General features: G+C 46.6%; 1 pseudogene; it reads left to right on the top strand.

Annotated features, from left to right (window-relative positions):
• Window positions 1–17,500, top strand: part of LOC135533412 (cyclin-dependent kinase-like 5) — a 54,800-nt pseudogene that overhangs the window by 30,532 nt on the left and 6,768 nt on the right.

Below are 17,500 nucleotides of genomic sequence, written 5' to 3'. Positions count from 1 at the left end.
TAACCCTAAAACTAACCCTAGCTCCTAACCCTAAAACTAACCCTAGCTCCTAACCCTAAAACGAACCCTAGGTCCTAACCCTAAAACGAACCCTAACTCCCACACAGAGATCCACACATTCAGACAGACAGGAACATGCATGTCCACCAGCCTCCTGATGCACTCCCACACAGAGATACACACATTCAGACAGACAGAAACATGCATGTCCACCAGCCACCTGATGCACGCCCACACAGAGATACACACATTCAGACAGACAGGAACATGCATGTCCACCAGCCTCCTGATGCACTCCCACACAGAGATACACACATTCAGACAGACAGAAACATGCATGTCCACCAGCCACCTGATGCACGCCCACACAGAGATACACACATTCAGACAGACAGAAACATGCATGTCTCCTGATGCACTCCCACACACAGATCCATGGGAGGGGTGGTAATCATGTACCTGCTATAGTGAAAGCTGTGTTCGGCCCGTTAGCAGCATGTCTGGCCTCAGACACAACAGTCAGCTAAGCCTCCTGTCAACTCCAGTCAGACACATCTGAATCTCAACAAAGACACTGCACTCTGAAACCTCACAACTGTACGTGTGTGTGTGTGTCAGCAGTTCCCCTCAGTGAATCACCCTACAACCCTGGAGCGGAGGTACCTGGCCATCCTGAGTGGCCTCATGCTGGATCTGATGAAGGTAACACACACACACACACACACACACACACACACACACACACACACACACACACACACACACACACACACACACACACACACACAGACACAGACACACACACACACACACACACACACACACACACACACACACACACAGAGACAGAGAGACAGAGAGACAGAGACACACACACACACACACACACACACACACACACACACACACACACACACACACACACACACAGAGACAGAGAGACAGAGACACAACACACACACACACACAGAGACACACAATTGGTATTGCCAGTATTAGCACATTCTGGGTCCTCCAGGTTCAAACTAGATTAGTCCTGCTAATGGGAGGTACTCTAGTCCTGCTAATGGGAGGTACTCTAGTCCTGCTAATGGGAGGTACTCTAGTCCTGCTAATGGAAGGTACTCTAGTCCTGCTAATGGGAGGTATTCTAGTCCTGCTAATGGGAGGTACTCTAGTCCTGCTAATGGGAGGTACTCTAGTCCTGCTAATGGGAGGTACTCTAGTCCTGCTAATGGGAGGTACTCTAGTCCTGCTAATGGAAGGTATTCTAGTCCTGCTAATGGGAGGTACTCTAGTCCTGCTAATGGGAGGTACTCTAGTCCTGCTAATGGAAGGTATTCTAGTCCTGCTAATGGGAGGTACTCTAGTCCTGCTAATGGGAGGTACTCTAGTCCTGCTAATGGGAGGTATTCTAGTCCTGCTAATGGGAGGTACTCTAGTCCTGCTAATGGGAGGTATTCTAGTCCTGCTAATGGGAGGTACTCTAGTCCTGCTAATGGGAGGTACTCTAGTCCTGCTAATGGGAGGTATTCTAGTCCTGCTAATGGGAGGTACTCTAGTCCTGCTAATGGGAGGTATTCTAGTCCTGCTAATGGGAGGTATTCTAGTCCTGCTAATGGGAGGTATTCTAGTCCTGCTAATGGGAGGTACTCTAGTCCTGCTAATGGGAGGTACTCTAGTCCTGCTAATGGGAGGTATTCTAGTCCTGCTAATGGGAGGTATTCTAGTCCTGCTAATGGGAGGTATTCTAGTCCTGCTAATGGGAGGTACTCTAGTCCTGCTAATGGGAGGTACTCTAGTCCTGCTAATGGGAGGTACTCTAGTCCTGCTAATGGGAGGTATTCTAGTCCTGCTAATGGGAGGTATTCTAGTCCTGCTAATGGGAGGTATTCTAGTCCTGCTAATGGGAGGTATTCTAGTCCTGCTAATGGGAGGTACTCTAGTCCTGCTAATGGGAGGTACTCTGGGTCCTGCTAATGGGAGGTACTCTAGTCCTGCTAATGGGAGGTACTCTAGTCCTGCTAATGGGAGGTATTCTAGTCCTGCTAATGGGAGGTATTCTAGTCCTGCTAATGGAAGGTACTCTAGTCCTGCTAATGGGAGGTACTCTAGTCCTGCTAATGGGAGGTACTCTAGTCCTGCTAATGGGAGGTATTCTAGTCCTGCTAATGGGAGGTACTCTAGTCCTGCTAATGGGAGGTACTCTAGTCCTGCTAATGGGAGGTACTCTAGTCCTGCTAATGGGAGGTACTCTAGTCCTGCTAATGGGAGGTACTCTAGTCCTGCTAATGGGAGGTATTCTAGTCCTGCTAATGGGAGGTATTCTAGTCCTGCTAATGGGAGGTATTCTAGTCCTGCTAATGGGAGGTACTCTAGTCCTGCTAATGGAAGGTACTCTAGTCCTGCTAATGGGAGGCATTCTGGATCCTCCAGGCTCAAACTAGACTAGTCCTGCTAATGGGAGGTATTCTAGTCCTGCTAATGGGAGGTACTCTAGTCCTGCTAATGGAAGGTACTCTAGTCCTGCTAATGGGAGGCATTCTGGATCCTCCAGGCTCGAACTAGACTAGTCCTGCTAATGGGAGGTACTCTGGATCCTCAAGGCTCAAACTAGACTAGTCCTGCTAATGGGAGGTACTCTAGTCCTGCTAATGGGAGGTACTCTAGTCCTGCTAATGGGAGGTACTCTAGTCCTGCTAATGGAAGGCATTCTGGATCCTCCAGGCTCAAACTAGACTAGTCCTGCTAATGGAAGGCATTCTGGGTCCTGCTAATGGGAGGTACTCTGGATCCTCAAGGCTCAAACTAGACTAGTCCTGCTAATGGAAGGCATTCTAGTCCTGCCAATGGAAGGTATTCTAGGTCTTGCAGGCTCAAACTAGACTAGTCTTGCTAGCTAATGTATGTCTATGACTAAAGCTGTGGGTCAGTCAGTACTCTGCTGTGAGCGAGGCCTACAGTACATCACACGTTCCTCAGGAGATGAATGGTGTGATAAACCCTCCCACCCATCTCTCTGTCTCTGGATCGACGTGGTGAAAAGCCTCAACAGTTGTTTTTGTAATGGGCGGAGTCTCCAGCATTTCTATACAGCGGGTGATAATGAATTCTGTCACCAACAGATGTAGATCTCTGCGTTAAGAATGCTGTGGCTCAGTTAGTAGAGCAAGGCGCTTACCACATCAGGGTTGTGGGTTCAATTCCCACTGAGGACCACTATGAAAATGTATGAACTCACTATTGTAAGTTGCTCTAGATGAGAGTGTCTGTTGAATTACTCAAATGTAAATGTGCCTCACTGTATATACAGAACAATATATTTGAAATGAACTATAGTTTAATGATAATACAATAAACTTTTGATTATATATACATTACCAGCCTAAAGTTTGGACACACCTTCTCATTCAAGGGTTTTTCTGTATTTCAAATCAAATTGTATTTGTCACATGCGCTGAATACAACAGGTGTAGACCTTACAGTGAAATGCTTACTTACAACAATGCATTTTTAAAAATACCTAAAAATAAATAAATAAAGTAACAAATAATTAAATAGCAGCAGTAAAATAAAAATAGCGAGGCAATCTACAGGGGGTGCCGGTACAGAGTCAATTCGCGGGGGCACCGGTTAGTCGAGGTAATGGAGGTAATATGTACATGTAGGTAAACAGGGTGGCTGGAGTCTTTGACAATTTTAGGGCCTTCCTCTGACACCGCCTGGTATAGACGTCCTGGATGGCAGGAAGCTTTGCCCCAGTGATGTACCGAGCTGTACACGCTACCCTCTGTAGTGCCTTGCGTCAGAGGCCGAGCAGTTGCCGTACCAGGCAGTGATGCAACCAGTCAGGATGCTCTCGATGGTGCCGCTGTAGAACGTTTTGAGGATCTGAGGACCCATGACAAATCTTTTCAGTCTCCTGAGGGGGAAAAGGTTTTGTCGTCCCCTCTTCACGACTGTCTTGGTGTGCTTGGACCATGTTAGTTTGTTGTTGATGTGGACACCAAGGAACTTGAAGCTTTCAACTTGCTCCACTACAGTCCCGTCACTGAGAATGGGGGGGTACTCGGTCCTCTTTTTCCTGTAGTCCACAATTATCTCCTCTGTCTTGATCACGTTCAGGGAGAGGTTGTTGTCCTGGCACCACACAGACAGGTCTCTGACCTCCTCCCTATAGGCTGTCTCATTGTTATCGATGATCAGGCCTTCCACTATTGTGTCATCGGCAAACTTAATGATGGTGTTGGAGTCGTGCCTGGCCGTGCAGTCATGTGTGAACAGGGAGTACAGGAGGGGACTGAGCACGCACCCCTGAGGGGCCCCTGTGTTGAGGATCAGAGTGGCGGATGTGTTGTTACCTACCCTTACCACCTGGGGGCGGCCTGTCAGGAAGTCCAGGATCCAGTTGCAGAGGGAGGTGTTTAGTCCCAGGGTCTTTAGCTTATTGATGAGCTTTGAGGGCAATATGATGTTGAACGCTAAGCTGTAGTCAATGAACAGCATTCTCACATACTGTAGGTTTTCCTTTTGTCCAGGTGGGAAAGGGCAGTGTGGAGTGCAATAGAGATTGCATCATCTGTGGATCTGTCAGGGCGGTATGCAAATTGGAGTGGGTTTAGGGTTTCTGGAATAATGGTGTTGATGTGAGCCATGACCAACCTTTCAAAACACTTCATGGCTACAGACAGTTTACATTAGTGTTCTTGGGCACAGGGTCTATGGTGGCCTGCTTAAAACATGTTGGTATTACAGACTCAGACAGGGAGAGGTTGAACATGTCAGTGAAGACACTTGCCAGTTGGTCAGCGCATGCTAGTAGTACATGTCCTGGTAATCCATCTGGCCCTGCGGCCTTGTGAATGTTGACCTGTTTAAAGGTCTTACTCATCGACTGTGGAGAGCGTGATCACACAGTCTTCTGGAACAGCTGGTCTCTCAACCAGCTTCATGAGGTAGTCACCTGGAATGCTTTCCCAATAGTCTTGAAAGAGTTCCCACATATGCTGAGCACTTGTTGGCTGCTTTTCCTTCATTCTGCAGTCCAACTCATCCCAAACCATCTCAATTGGGTTGAGGTCGAGTGATTGTGGAGGCAAGGTCATCTGATGCAGCACTCCATAACTCTCCTTCTGGGTCAAATAGGCCTTACACAGCCTGGGATGGTGTATTGCTGCAGAATTATGTGGTAGCCATGTTGGTTAAGTGTGTCTTGAATTCTAAATAAATCAATGCCAGTGTCACCAGCAAAGCACCCCCACACCATCACACCTCCTCCTCCATGCTTCATGGTGGGAGCCACACATGCAGAGATCATCTGTTCACCTACTCTGCTTCTCACAAAGACACAGCAGTTAGAAACAAAAATCTCAGATTTGGACTCATCAGACCAAAGGACAGATTTACACCATTGCTCATGTTTCTTGGCCCAAGCAAGTTTCTTCTTATTATTGGTGTCCTTTAGAAGTGGTCTCTGAACAGTTGATGTTGAGATGTGTCTGTTACTTGAACTCTGTGAAGCATTTATTTGGGCTGCTATCTGAGGTGCAGTTAATTGCCGATTTCTGAGGCTGGTCACTCTATTTAACTTATTCTCTGCAGCAGAGGTTACTCTGGGTCTTCCTTTCCTGTGGCGGTCCTCGTGAGAGCCAGTTTCGTCAAGCGCTTGATGGTTTTTGCGACTGCACTTGAAGAAACTTTAAAAAGTTCTTGAAATGTTCCGTATTGACTGACCTTGATATCTTAAAGTAATGATGGACTGTCGTTTCTCTTTGCTTATTTGAGCTGTTCTTGCCATAATATAGACTTGATCTTTTACCAAATAGGTCTATCTTCTGTATACCACCCCTACCTGGTCACAACACAACTGATTGGCTCAAACACATTAAGAAGGAAAGAAATTCCACAAATGAACATTTAACAAGGCACACCTGTTAATTTAAATGAATTCCAGGTGACAATCTCATGAAGCTGGTTGAGAGAATGCAAAGAGTGTGCAAAACTGATTTGTTTAACCCTTTTTTGGTTAACTACATGATTCAATATGTTATTTCATAGTTTTGATGTCTTCACTATTATTCTACAATGTAGAAAATAGTAAAAATACAGAAAAACCCTTGAATGAGGAGGTGTGTCCAAACTTTTGACTGGTGCCGTATATATATATATATATATATATATATATATATATATATATATATATATATATGTATAGAGTTTGTTATTGTCAAACTATAATAAAGAACTGTGTCCTAAACCCTGTGGTCTGTCTCCTCCCTCTCTAGAACCTGTTGTTGCTGGTCCCTTCTGACCGCTACCTGACAGAACAGAGTCTGAACCACCCAGCCTTCCAGCCCCTCCGCCTCCTGGAGCAGCCCGCCCCAGCACCACCCTCCCCTAACCCCCCACGCTCCTCCAAGAGGAAGCCCCACAGCCACATGGAGAACACTGTGCCCACCAGGTCAGCACTGTAGGGGGTTGTTGGTGTTGTTGTTGTTGTCAGAACCCCATGCCCACCAGGTCAGCACTGTAGGGGGTTGTTGGTGTTGATGTTGTTGTTGTCAGAACCCCGTGGCCACAAGGTCAGCACTGCACTGGACACTACAAGTGGTGTGGTTAGGTTCTGGATACTGAATGGGGTCTGGTTCGGTTCTGGATACTGAATGGGGTCTGGTTAGGTTCTGGATACTGAATGGGGTCTGGTTAGGTTCTGGATAATGAATGGGGTCTGGTTAGGTTCTGAATACTGAATGGGGTCTGGTTAGGTTCTGGATAATGAATGGGGCCTGGTTCGGTTCTGGATACTGAATGGGGTCTGGTTAGGTTCTGGATACTGAATGGGGTCTGGTTAGGTTCTGGATAATGAATGGGGTCTGGTTAGGTTCTGGATACTGAATGGGGTCTGGTTTGGTTCTGGATACTGAATGGGGTCTGGTTAGGTTCTGGATACTGAATGGGGTCTGGTTAGGTTCTGGATACTGAATGGGGTCTGGTTAGGTTCTGGATACTGAATGGGGTCTGGTTCGGTTCTGGATACTGAATGGGGTCTGGTTAGGTTCTGGATACTGAATGGGGTCTGGTTAGGTTCTGGATACTGAATGGGGTCTGGTTAGGTTCTGGATACTGAATAGGGTCTGGTTAGGTTCTGGATACTGAATGGGGTCTGGTTAGGTTCTGGATACTGAATGGGGTCTGGTTAGGTTCTGGATAATGAATGGGGTCTGGTTAGGTTCTGAATACTGAATGGGGTCTGGTTAGGTTCTGGATAATGAATGGGGCCTGGTTCGGTTCTGGATACTGAATGGGGTCTGGTTAGGTTCTGGATACTGAATGGGGTCTGGTTAGGTTCTGGATAATGAATGGGGTCTGGTTAGGTTCTGGATACTGAATGGGGTCTGGTTTGGTTCTGGATACTGAATGGGGTCTGGTTAGGTTCTGGATACTGAATGGGGTCTGGTTAGGTTCTGGATACTGAATGGGGTCTGGTTAGGTTCTGGATACTGAATGGGGTCTGGTTCGGTTCTGGATACTGAATGGGGTCTGGTTAGGTTCTGGATACTGAATGGGGTCTGGTTAGGTTCTGGATACTGAATGGGGTCTGGTTAGGTTCTGGATACTGAATAGGGTCTGGTTAGGTTCTGGATACTGAATGGGGTCTGGTTAGGTTCTGGATACTGAATGGGGTCTGGTTAGGTTCTGGATACTGCATGGTTTCACATCTGGTTATGTTGTTCTTGCACAGAAAAAATAAGCTACTTAGATATATGGATTAGCTATACCTGTACCTCTCAATATCTCTCAATCTCAATATGTTCTGATCTTAATCCCTCCCTCCCTCCCTTCTCCCTCCCTCCCTCCCTCCCTCCCTCCCTCCCTCCCTCCCTCCCTCCCTCCCTCCCTCCCTCCCTCCCTCCCTCCCTCCCTCCCTCCCTCCCTCTCCTTCTCCCTCCCTCCCATCCCTCCCTCCCTCCCTCCCCCATACAGAAGCCACGGCAGTAAGAGCTCGGGTCACCGTCACTCTAACAGTAAGGAATGTTCCAGCCTACCTCGCCATGGCGACCTTCACTTAGGCAACGACAGCTTCCTGAACGGCAACAAGCCTGTGTCGTCCAGCCTGAGCCCCACCCTCCACCCCAAAGCTTACATGACCCAGACCCTCAACCGCTCCATCACCTGTAGTAAGGACTTGGTCAACAACAACATGCCACACCTGCTCAGCCCCAAGGACACCAAGGTAAACAACGTCAGGACCTCTACTTTCATTGACTTATTTAGCTCCTTATGGAGCAAACTACACTTGTTTACATAAATTGTATTCATTTAGTTTGTTTTTCCAACTGTCTTTGTCTTGACCTGTGTTTATTCTTGACATGTATTTTCATCTAAATGCAAAAGGCTGAAAACAACATTTTCCCGAGGTTGGGGACAATAAAGTTATTATCTTGTCTTATTTTATCTTCTCTTGTCTTCTCTTTATTTTAAAGGGCACGACACAGTTTGACTTCAACCTGGTTGGTGTTGGTCCCCCAGGGGCCAAGGCTCCTGACCAGCAGGGCCCTGGAGCCATGTACGTGAAGTCCACCTCCCGCTCTCAGCAGCAGCAACAGCAAGGTCCGGGGCCACCCTACTGAAATATGCACATAGGATTAATACATACCACTTCCTTAACACTTAAAATGAAAAATGCTCTCGACTAGAATTCTGTCCAGGGGTATACTTGAACATAAAGCTGCCTTACGGCCCTATGGGCCGTTCTGTCTCAGGCAAGACTACTTATAAATGCATTGCCAACCCATTTTTTACATTTGAATATTTCCAGTAGGGCAGGGACGACACTCTTCCTTTCTGGAGGGCAAGACCAATACCATGGAGAAACAACATGGCCGCCATGGTGGACACAACATAGACTCCACCCACAGCTCCTCCAAGAGTTCCAGCTCCTACCTGAGCCTGTCCAAGAGCCACAGCGCCTTGAGCAACAATGCCAAGTCTGTGGGTGGTAACCTTGGAGATGGGGTGAGGGGCGTGCACCCCGACGACCCTACGGCAACCCCTGGAATCTCCGCCCGCTTCTTCCCTGCCAGGTAACAGAGAAGAAGAGAGCTGTCAGGGGATGGTTAACCTAGAGAGAGAGAGAGCTGTCAGGAAATGGTTAACCTAGAGAGAGAGAGAGAGAGCTGTCAGGAAATGGTTAACCTATAGAGAGAGAGAGCTGTCAGGAAATGGTTAACCGAGAGAGAGAGAGAGAGCTGTCAGGAAATGGTTACCCTGGAGAGAGAGCGAGAGAGAGCTGTCAGGAAATGGTTAACCTAGAGAGAGAGAGAGAGAGAGAGCCCGTCAGGAAATGGTTAACCTAGAGAGAGAGAGAGAGAGCTGTCAGGAAATGGTTAACCGAGAGAGAGAGAGCTGTCAGGGGATGGTTAACCTATAGAGAGAGAGAGAGCTGTCAGGAAAGGGTTAACCTAGAGAGAGAGAGAGAGAGCTGTCAGGAAATGGTTAACCTATAGAGAGAGAGAGAGCTGTCAGGAAATGGTTAACCTATATAGAGAGAGAGAGAGCTGTCAGGAAATGGTTAACCTAGAGAGAGAGAGAGAGTGCTGTCAGGAAATGGTTAACCTAGAGAGAGAGAGAGCTGTCAGGAAATGGTTAACCTAGAGAGAGAGAGAGCGCCGGGGAATGGTTAATCTAGAGAGAGAGAGAGAGAGAGAGCTGTCAGGAAATGGTTAACCTATAGAGAGAGAGAGCTGTCAGGAAATGGTTAACCTAGAGAGAGAGAGAGAGAGAGAGAGAGAGAGAGCTGTCAGGGGATGGTTAACCTAGAGAGAGAGCTGTCAGGAAATGGTTAACCTAGAGAGAGAGAGAGAGAGAGAGAGAGCTGTCAGGAAATGGTTAACCTAGAGAGAGAGAGAGAGAGCTGTCAGGAAATGGTTAACCTAGAGAGAGAGAGAGTGTCAAGAAATGGTTAACCTATAGAGAGAGAGAGAGAGCTGTCAGGAAATGTTAACCAGGAGCTGTCAGGGGATGGTTAACCTATAGAGAGAGAGCTGTCAGGAAATGGTTAACCTATAGAGAGAGAGAGAGAGCTGTCAGGAAATGGTTAACCTAGAGAGAGAGAGAGAGAGCTGTCAGGAAATGGTTAACCTAGAGAGAGAGAGAGAGAGAGAGCTGTCAGGAAATGGTTAACCTAGAGAGAGAGAAAGAGAGAGAGCTGTCAGGAAATGGTTAACCTATAGAGAGAGAGCAAGAGAGCTGTCAGGAAATGGTTAACCTAAAGAGAGAGAGAGAGAGCTGTCAGGAAATGGTTAACCTATAGAGAGAGAGAGAGAGCTGTCAGGAAATGGTTAACCTATAGAGAGAGAGAGAGAGAGAGAGAGAGAGAGAGAGAGAGCTGTCAGGAAATGGTTAACCTAGAGAGAGAGAGAGCTGTCAGGAAATGGTTAACCTAGAGAGAGAGAGAGAGCTGTCAGGAAATGGTTAACCTAGAGAGAGAGAGAGAGCTGTCAAGAAATGGTTAACCTATAGAGAGAGAGAGAGAGAGCTGTCAGGAAATGGTTAACCTAGAGAGAGAGAGAGAGAGCTGTCAGGAAATGGTTAACCTAGAGAGAGAGAGAGCCGTCAGGAAATGGTTAACCTAGAGAGAGAGAGAGAGAGCTGTCAGGAAATGGTTAACCTAGAGAGAGAGAGAGAGCTGTCAGGAAATGGTTAACCTAGAGAGAGAGAGAGAGCTGTCAGGAAAAGAGCCGTCAGGAAATGGTTAACCTAGAGAGAGAGAGAGAGAGAGCTGTCAGGAAATGGTTAACCTAGAGAGAGAGAGAGAGAGCTGTCAGGAAATGGTTAACCGAGAGAGAGAGAGGGGAGAGAGAGAGAGAGCTGTCAGGAAATGGTTAACCTAGAGAGAGAGAGAGAGAGAGAGAGAGCTGTCAGGAAATGGTTAACCTATAGAGAGAGAGAGTGCTGTCAGGAAATGGTTAACCTAAGAGCTGTCAGGAAATGGAGAGAGAGAGAGAGTGCTGTCAGAAAGTTAACCTGTCAGGAAATGGTTAATCTAGAGAGAGAGAGAGAGAGAGAGAGAGAGAGGAAATGGTTAATCTAGAGAGAGAGAGAGAGCTGTCAGGAAATGGTTAACCTAGAGAGAGAGAGAGCGTCAGGAAATGGTTAATCTAGAGAGAGAGAGAGCGTCAGGAAATGGTTAATCTAGAGAGAGAGAGAGAGAGAGAGAGAGCGTCAGGAAATGGTTAATCTAGAGAGAGAGAGAGAGAGAGCGTCAGGAAATGGTTAATCTAGAGAGAGAGAGAGAGAGCTGTCAGGAAATGGTTAACCTAGAGAGAGAGAGAGCGTCAGGAAATGGTTAACCTAAAGAGAGAGAGAGAGAGCTGTCAGGAAATGGTTAACCTAGAGAGAGAGAGAGAGAGTGCTGTCAGAAATGGTTAACCTAGAGAGAGAGAGAGCTGTCAGGAAATGGTTAACCTAGAGAGAAGAGAGCCGTCAGGAAATGGTTAACCTAAAGAGAGCTGTCAGGAAATGGTTAACCTAGAGAGAGAGAAAGAGAGAGCTGTCAGGAAATGGTTAACCGAGAGAGAGAGAGAAGGGGATGGTTAACCTATATAGAGAGAGAGAGCTGTCAGGAAAGGGTTAACCTAGAGAGAGAGAGAGCTGTCAGGAAATGGTTAACCTATAGAGAGAGAGAGAGTGCTGTCAGGAAATGGTTAACCTAGAGTGAGAGAGAGAGAGCTGTCAGGAAATGGTTAACCTAGAGAGAGAGAGAGAGTGCTGTCAGGAAATGGTTAACCTAGAGAGAGAGAGAGCGTCAGGAAATGGTTAATCTAGAGAGAGAGAGAGAAAGAGAGAGCTGTCAGGAAATGGTTAACCTAGAGAGAGAGAGAGAGAGCTGTCAGGGGATGGTTAACCTATATAGAGAGAGAGAGCTGTCAGGAAAGGGTTAACCTAGAGAGAGAGAGCTGTCAGGAAATGGAAGAGTGCTGTCAGGAAATGGTTAACCTAGAGTGAGAGAGAGAGAGCTGTCAGGAAATGGTTAACCTAGAGAGAGAGAGAGTGCTGTCAGGAAATGGTTAACCTAGAGAGAAGAGAGCGTCAGGAAATGGTTAATCTAGAGAGAGAGAGAGAGAGAGAGAGCGTCAGGAAATGGTTAATCTAGAGAGAGAGAGAGAGAGCTGTCAGGAAATGGTTAACCTAGAGAGAGAGAGAGAGCGTCAGGAAATGGTTAGAGCGTCAGGAAATGGTTAATCTAGAGAGAGAGAGAGAGAGAGAGCTGTCAGGAAATGGTTAACCTAGAGAGAGAGAGCGTCAGGAAATGGTTAACCTAAGAGAGAGAGCTGTCAGGAAATGGTTAACCTAGAGAGAGAGAGAGTGCTGTCAGGAAATGGTTAACCTAGAGAGAGAGAGAGCGTCAGGAAATGGTTAATCTAGAGAGAGAGAGAGAGAGAGAGAGAGAGCGTCAGGAAATGGTTAATCTAGAGAGAGAGAGAGAGCTGTCAGGAAATGGTTAACCTAGAGAGAGAGAGAGCGTCAGGAAATGGTTAATCTAGAGAGAGAGAGAGAGCGTCAGGAAATGGTTAATCTAGAGAGAGAGAGAGAGAGAGAGCGTCAGGAAATGGTTAATCTAGAGAGAGAGAGAGAGAGAGCTGTCAGGAAATGGTTAACCTAGAGAGAGAGAGAGCGTCAGGAAATGGTTAACCTAAAGAGAGAGAGAGCTGTCAGGAAATGGTTAACCTAGAGAGAGAGAGAGAGTGCTGTCAGGAAATGGTTAACCTAGAGAGAGAGAGAGAGAGAGCTGTCAGGAAATGGTTAACCTAGAGAGAGAGAGAGCCGTCAGGAAATGGTTAACCTAGAGAGAGAGAGAGAGAGCTGTCAGGAAATGGTTAACCTAGAGAGAGAGAAAGAGAGAGCTGTCAGGAAATGGTTAACCGAGAGAGAGAGAGAGCTGTCAGGGGATGGTTAACCTATATAGAGAGAGAGAGCTGTCAGGAAAGGGTTAACCTAGAGAGAGAGAGAGAGCTGTCAGGAAATGGTTAACCTATAGAGAGAGAGAGAGTGCTGTCAGGAAATGGTTAACCTAGAGTGAGAGAGAGAGAGCTGTCAGGAAATGGTTAACCTAGAGAGAGAGAGAGAGTGCTGTCAGGAAATGGTTAACCTAGAGAGAGAGAGAGCGTCAGGAAATGGTTAATCTAGAGAGAGAGAGAGAGAGAGAGCGTCAGGAAATGGTTAATCTAGAGAGAGAGAGAGAGCTGTCAGGAAATGGTTAACCTAGAGAGAGAGAGAGCGTCAGGAAATGGTTAATCTAGAGAGAGAGAGAGAGTGTAGCGTCAGGAAATGGTTAAGAGAGAGAGAGAGAGAGAGCTGTCAGGAAATGGTTAACCTAGAGAGAGAGAGAGCGTCAGGAAATGGTTAACCTAAAGAGAGAGAGAGAGAGCTGTCAGGAAATGGTTAACCTAGAGAGAGAGAGAGAGTGCTGTCAGGAAATGGTTAACCTAGAGAGAGAGAGAGCTGTCAGGAAATGGTTAACCTAGAGAGAGAGAGAGAGATTGATAAAAGATACAAGTGTTATTCACAGAATTAAAGATAGACTTCTCCTTAATGCAACCACTGTGTCAGATTTTAAAAAAACTTCACGGAAAAAGCATAATCTGAGAACGGAGCTCAGAACTCAAAACAGCCAGAGGAATAGCCGCCATTTCATGTCAACAAAGTTAGAAATTACACCATAAATATTCACTTACCTTTGATGATCTTCATCAGAAGGCACTCCCAGGAATCCCAGTTCAACAATAAATGACTGATTTGTTCCATAAAGTTCCATCATTTATGTCCAAATAGCCACTTGTTGTTAGCGTGTTCAGCCCAGTAATCCATCTTCATGAGGAGCAGGCATTTCATCCAGACAAAAACTCAAAAAGTTCCGTTACAGTCCTTTAGAAACATGTCAAACGATGTATGGAATCAATCTTTAGGATGTTTTTAACATAAAACATCAATAATGTTCCAACCGGAGAATTCCTTTGTCTGAAAAATAGCACTGGAACGAGAGGTAACTCTGTCGGGAGCAGCATCATGAGACCGAGCCTCTCTGCCAGACCACTGACTCAAAGAGGTCTTATGAGCCCCTCCTTTATAGTAGAATCCTCATTCAAGTTTCTAAAGACGGTTGACATCTAGTGGAAGCCGTAGGAAGTGCAACTTTATCCATATCTCAATGTGTATTCGGTAGGCCAAGCTTTAAAAAACTACAAACCTCAGGTATCCCACTTCCTGGTTAGATTTTTCTCAGGTTTTTGCCTGCCATATGAGTTCTGTTCTACTCACAGACATCATTCAAACAGTTTTAGAAACTTCAGAGTGTTTTCCATCCAATACTACTACTAATATGCATATATTAGCATCTGGGACAGAGTAGGAGGCAGTTCACTCTGGGCACGCTATTTATCCAAAAGTGAAAATGCTGCCCCCCTATCCCAAAAAGGTTAACCTAGAGAGAGAGAGAGAGAGAGAGAGAGAGAGAGAGAGAGCTGTCAGGGAATGGTTAATGAATGTTTGAAGGGCATGCTAGCTTATTGATTTTGTGTAGTCTTGGTGATGGTGTGTATTTGGACATGTGTAGACCCCTGAGGCCAGATCTGAACATTGTATTCTCGTTTAATTATTAGAGTTTTATTTAGGTCTGATGGTTAGTAAATATGTGTGTTGTTGTACTCATGGTTGAGGTCAGTCTATATGTGTGTTGTTGTACTCATGGTTGAGGTCAGTCTATATGTGTGTTGTTGTACTCATGGTTGAGGTCAGTAAATATGTGTGTTGTTGTACTCATGGTTGAGGTCAGTCTATATGTGTGTTGTTGTATTCATGGTTGAGGTCAGTAAATATGTGTGTTGTTGTATTCATGGTTGAGGTCAGTCTATATGTGTGTTGTTGTATTCATGGTTGAGGTCAGTCTATATGTGTGTTGTACTCATGGTTGAGGTCAGTCTATATGTGTGTTGTTGTATTCATGGTTGAGGTCAGTCTATATGTGTGTTGTTGTATTCATGGTTGAGGTCAGTAAATATGTGTGTTGTTGTATTCTTGGTTGAGGTCAGTCTATATGTGTGTTGTTGTACTCATGGTTGAGGTCAGTAAATATGTGTGTTGTTGTACTCATGGTTGAGGTCAGTCTATATGTGTGTTGTTGTATTCATGGTTGAGGTCAGTCTATATGTGTGTGGTTGTACTCATGGTTGAGGTCAGTAAATATGTGTGTTGTTGTACTCATGGTTGAGGTCAGTAAATATGTGTGTTGTTGTACTCATGGTTGAGGTCAGTCTATATGTGTGTTGTTGTACTCATGGTTGAGGTCAGTCTATATGTGTGTTGTTGTATTCATGGTTGAGGTCAGTCTATATGTGTGTTGTTGTACTCATGGTTGAGGTCAGTCTATATGTGTGTTGTTGTACTCATGGTTGAGGTCAGTAAATATGTGTGTTGTTGTACTCATGGTTGAGGTCAGTCTATATGTGTGTTGTTGTACTCATGGTTGAGGTCAGTAAATATGTGTGTTGTTGTACTCATGGTTGAGGTCAGTCTATATGTGTGTTGTTGTATTCATGGTTGAGGTCAGTCTATATGTGTGTTGTTGTGTTGTATTCATGGTTGAGGTCAGTAAATATGTGTGTTGTTGTACTCATGGTTGAGGTCAGTCTATATGTGTGTTGTTGTACTCATGGTTGAGGTCAGTCTATATGTGTGTTGTTGTACTCATGGTTGAGGTCAGTCTATATGTGTGTTGTTGTATTCATGGTTGAGGTCAGTAAATATGTGTGTTGTTGTACTCATGGTTGAGGTCAGTCTATATGTGTGTTGTTGTACTCATGGTTGAGGTCAGTCTATATGTGTGTTGTTGTACTCATGGTTGAGGTCAGTCTATATGTGTGTTGTTGTACTCATGGTTGAGGTCATATGTGTGTTGTTGTACTCATGGTTGAGGTCAGTAAATATGTGTGTTGTTGTACTCATGGTTGAGGTGAGTCTATATGTGTGTTGTTGTACTCATGGTTGAGGTCAGTAAATATGTGTGTTGTTGTATTCATGGTTGAGGTCAGTCTATATGTGTGTTGTTGTACTCATGGTTGAGGTCAGTCTATATGTGTGTTGTTGTACTCATGGTTGAGGTCAGTCTATATGTTATTTCAGCTGCCTGGACCTGAACCTCAATGCCCCTCCTGGAAGTCCCCAGGTCCCCCGCCACAGCGAACGACACTCTTCTGGCCACGCCCCCTGGAAGTCCCCAGGTCCCCCGCCACAGCGAACGCCACTCTTCTGGCCACGCCCCCCCTGGAAGTCCCCAGGCCCCCCGCCACAGCGAACGCCACTCTTCTGGCCACGCCCCCCCTGGAAGTCCTCAGGCCCCCCGCCACAGCGAACGACACACTTCTGGACACACATCCAGCCACACCGGCCACTCCTCCGGCCACAGCCCCTCGTCCCGCGGCAACAACCCCCGTCTGGAGAGCTCCACCCTGGACTCATCCTGCCGACGCGCCTCCTCTTCCAGACACAAAGCTCCAGAGGATGCCTTGGCCCCGGGCCCGGAGCTTCTTGACCCAGGAGGAGAAGGGGATGGTGGGGGGAACCACGGAGCTCACACCCTGGCCTCCCCCCATGAGTCCTACCCCTACGGCCTGGGCTACACCAGTCCCTTCTCTTCCCAGCAGAGGCCTCACCGCCACTCCATGTACGTGAGGAGGAGTGAGCGCCACAGGTCCCACGGAGGTGGGGGTGGAGGGGGTAGTGAGGGGGCTTAATGGTGGGTCAGGGGTTGCCCACCAGGGCTAGCAGTCTGCAGATGCTCTCCCCCCAGCTTCAGCACCGCACCCTCACCAGACACCCCGTAGGACACTCTGTGGGATCGTCCAGAGAGGACTGCACTGAAGACACGACCAGGGTCAGTGTCAATAATTGACTGACAGCTGTGTGTGTGCGTGTATGTGCATATGTGTGTCTGTGTATCTCTCTTTGAGGCTACAGTATCTGGCCTAACTCACATTATTGCTAATGTACTATCTCTCTCCTGATCTCTCTCTCTCTCTCTCTCACACACACATACACACACACACACACACACACACACACACACACACACACACACACACACACACACACACACACACACACACACACACACACACACTCACACACACACACACTACTACTTCGTAATGTTTGCCTCACATGCTATATCTGTCTGCCTGTCCGTCTATCTGTCTGTCTGTCTGTCGGTCTATCTGTCTGTCTGTCTGTCTGTCTGTCTGTCTGTCTGTCTGTCTGTCTGTCTGTCTGTCTGTCTGTCTGTCTGTCTGTCTGTCCATCTGGTCTACAGAGTGAGCCGTCTTCTAAAGAGGTGGTGACCTCTCACCCCCGACCCCAGATTAAAGACTCCACGCGGGACAACCCGGCCTCCTTTCACTCACAACGCCCTGCTAAGAACGAGGTCCATAGCCTTTTCTGTTGTTCA

The sequence above is a fragment of the Oncorhynchus masou genome, unplaced genomic scaffold (genome assembly GCF_036934945.1).
Source record: "Oncorhynchus masou masou isolate Uvic2021 unplaced genomic scaffold, UVic_Omas_1.1 unplaced_scaffold_2367, whole genome shotgun sequence".
Classification (NCBI taxonomy): domain Eukaryota; kingdom Metazoa; phylum Chordata; class Actinopteri; order Salmoniformes; family Salmonidae; genus Oncorhynchus; species Oncorhynchus masou.
Note: the sequence above shows the minus strand (reverse complement) of the source record. Positions and strands in the feature narration are given on the sequence as shown.